Raw genomic sequence first — 3,255 nt, 5'->3', positions numbered from 1 at the left:
GGATGGATGGATGGATGGATGGATGGATGGATGGATGGATTGATTGATTGATTGCAGAAATACCAAATATGTGGAATCCCATTCGGATCCTGCTGCATGACCACTGTACTTTTAATGCTCTCTATTTGGTTCACTGATTTTTCTTTGTGTTTTTCTGAAGGATGGAAAAAAAAAGTTTTTCTCAAATCTTGCATTCATTCATGTCACAAATATATAGAGAGAAATTTAAAAACCAGTTTACAGCAGATGCTGCATCGAAATTTGTTCAGCTTTCCACAATGAAGAAAGTGCCATAACTGAAGCTACATTTGATTGAAATACAGTATTCTGTACTCCATTCCACCTTGAAAATACAGCAGAAATGATATCCATGTCCGAGCTCTGCACACACAAAGAAAAACATACATCATTGGTTCCATTCTTACATTGTAATCATTTATACCCACAGATGCATGAAAATACAAATAAATCCGCCAGCCACATACCTGCAAATACATAAGCACACATAAGGCGATTTGTTTTGACAGTGCGAGTGCAATGTGGGGGCAAACTGACATGCTTTACCCCAAAAATAAACCTCACTTTGGGGTAGGAGAAAGAGGGCTAGGACGTTACACACTCTCACTCTAGTCTGCACACACCAACACATTGTAATGGCCAGAGAATGTAAAGCATATCCTTATTTTAATGAAATTCACATATGGTACTTTAAAACTCGAACAGAGAGCTGAATAAACTACGGATTATGTAATTAAAATGCAAAATGTAATACATGAATCTTTGATGTGCATTTTAAACCAAGTTCAGACAACATTACAGTTCTGAGCTGTAAATAATTCAGAACTGATGTCCCACAAACACTGAAAAAATCACTTTTGCTGCATATGACCACAGCTAACTGTCGGGGCTCCTTGTAGCTTTAGCATTCTACAGTATGTGTGAAAAAACTCATCATCTACATAAATGTTTTGTTAGTTTTAGGCTTTGAATTGTTAAATGGAAACCCTTTGTGTATATATTCTTGTATTTCATACATTGTGCAGCCCATTTTCTGAAAAAATAGCATGTTGTGGGGACCAACTGCTCCTTGTGGGCATTTCAGACTAAGGTGTGATACATCTGATTTTTTTTTCATTATGCACCAATCTTCATAAAAACTGATGTAAATTTATTTGGGAATTTTCAGCACTTGTTGCAATCAGCTATGCGTGGACTCTCTCCTGCATACCAATATTATGCTTCACTATTCACTGAGTTGCAATGCCTGTAAAATAATATTTGGTTGCTTGCTGCTCCCACCAGCAGGAGCCATGGATCCAAGTGATGCTATGTCTCTACTCCGTGTCTCATCTAAGGTAGTGTTGCCATGGCGCAGAGGCACTGAAGCTAAAACTGCTACCTACTTTGTGGGTACATTCTGCTGACATCTTTAAGACTGAGCTGCATACAGCTTTCGTGGATGATTTAAAAGCAATCAAAGCCAACCTACAATCAGACAAACACAACTCATCAGCTATAAGGCTACTTCAGAAGCTGAATTAGCAAATCTTCAGGACAACATGGAGATGATAGGACAGTCTCTCTCTCACTCTAATTGATCTAATTATATTTGGGAATTAAGGCAAAACTTTTGGAAGGTGATGGCCTAGTTGGGGAGGTGATGTACTATTGAGGGGATGTAATGGCCTAGTGGGTTAGAGCAGCGCGCTTGTGCTCTGAGAAGGCTGCAAGTACCCGGTTTGATCCCCACAGCCTGCACTCTGGGTTCCACAGCAAGACCTTTGACCTCACACTGCTCCAACAGCACCACACAATGTCAACCCACTGCTCCCCAAGGGGATTGGTTAAATGCAAAGGTAAAATTATCCAGCCTGAGATTAATTTATTATTACTATTACTGGAAGTTGCTGTGTGGAATCTACATGTTAGGGCCTCAAAGGTAGGTTGCTTTATAGTGACAGCTTCCACTTCCTCAGAGGCCACTGCATAAACAAGCCCTTAATTTGTCAAGGAGCCACTGCAGGACTCTCATAGTAACTGTTTGTAGGCAATACAGCGGGCCTGGGGATCTTGTCAGAATAGTGCTGGCTCATAAAGAACTGTGTCGTCCCTGACCATATCATGAAGGTGGGGTGAGCACAAGATGCTTTTAAGTGAAGCTAGCAACATTTTTCGCTTCAACCTTCTTTTCCCGCGTCGGATTCAGGATCAGCCACAAAGGTGTGGAAAAAGTTGTTGTTTCAGCAAAGAACGCACTGGCTTATGTCAAGACTATGATGGATGACTAAAGGCGGCTCTCTTTTTGTCTGTGTTGAGATCCACACCTTTTCTGTCCTTCTCTACCAAGAAACATTCTCAGCTTAAAGCTCCTATAATGGCTCTTGATACTGGTCTGGGATTGTTCTTGGAACCATCATAAGTTAAAGTGGATGTGTTTGACTGTTAAAGTTTACACCATCTTCCATGTTCAAATGTTCCTATGATTCTGTGAGTTTGAGAGGTCCAAGGTTTTCACCCACTTGCAGACACCGTACGCGGACATCTCTGAATGCGTTCAGAACTATAGCACCATGTGATAAACTACCATCTTATCAAGGACAATGACCTCTGGACAGCATTTATGGACAAATTGAACGCATTCACTCATACACACAACTGATGATCAAATACTGTACCATCGTGTTATGTGTTCTTTTTTTGTGCTGTTTTTTTGTTTTTGTTTTTTATATCTCAAACCCCTCGTGTCTTCTAGCATTTCTTCCCAGAACCAATACCAAACATGAAGCAGCAGCTATTAGTTATTATTCTCCACTAACTTTAAAAAAACTGAAATTCAACTTTTTTATTTTAGAGGGACATTTGACTGTGCTATTTGAACATTATTAGTGCAAGTTTACCAAGGAATGGGGGACAAATTGGAATAATGTTTCAGCTCAGGCATATATTGCATCACGGCTATATATGTCCTCAGCTTTTGGACTGGCATTTGTTAAAGTAATGTCTTCTACGTTAAGACTATGTATGGAAGCCTGCCCACTGAGTGCTATTTTAAGTTGGTTTAGCCACCTTGTTGTGCCATGTGTAGGAAAGAGCGAGGGCAGGGGATGTTGGGGTTTAAAATTTATCTGTTTTTGTGTAGTTTTTTCTATCTATATATTTATTTTTGTTTATGTCTAATGTTTCATGTTGAAAAATCATAAAGATATCAGGGGAAAAAAAATTGGTTGTGCTTTTTTATTTATCATCAGTTTAATT

This window comes from Cyprinodon variegatus, unplaced genomic scaffold (genome assembly GCF_000732505.1).
Source record: "Cyprinodon variegatus isolate N-32 unplaced genomic scaffold, C_variegatus-1.0 Scaffold454, whole genome shotgun sequence".
Classification (NCBI taxonomy): domain Eukaryota; kingdom Metazoa; phylum Chordata; class Actinopteri; order Cyprinodontiformes; family Cyprinodontidae; genus Cyprinodon; species Cyprinodon variegatus.
Note: the sequence above shows the minus strand (reverse complement) of the source record.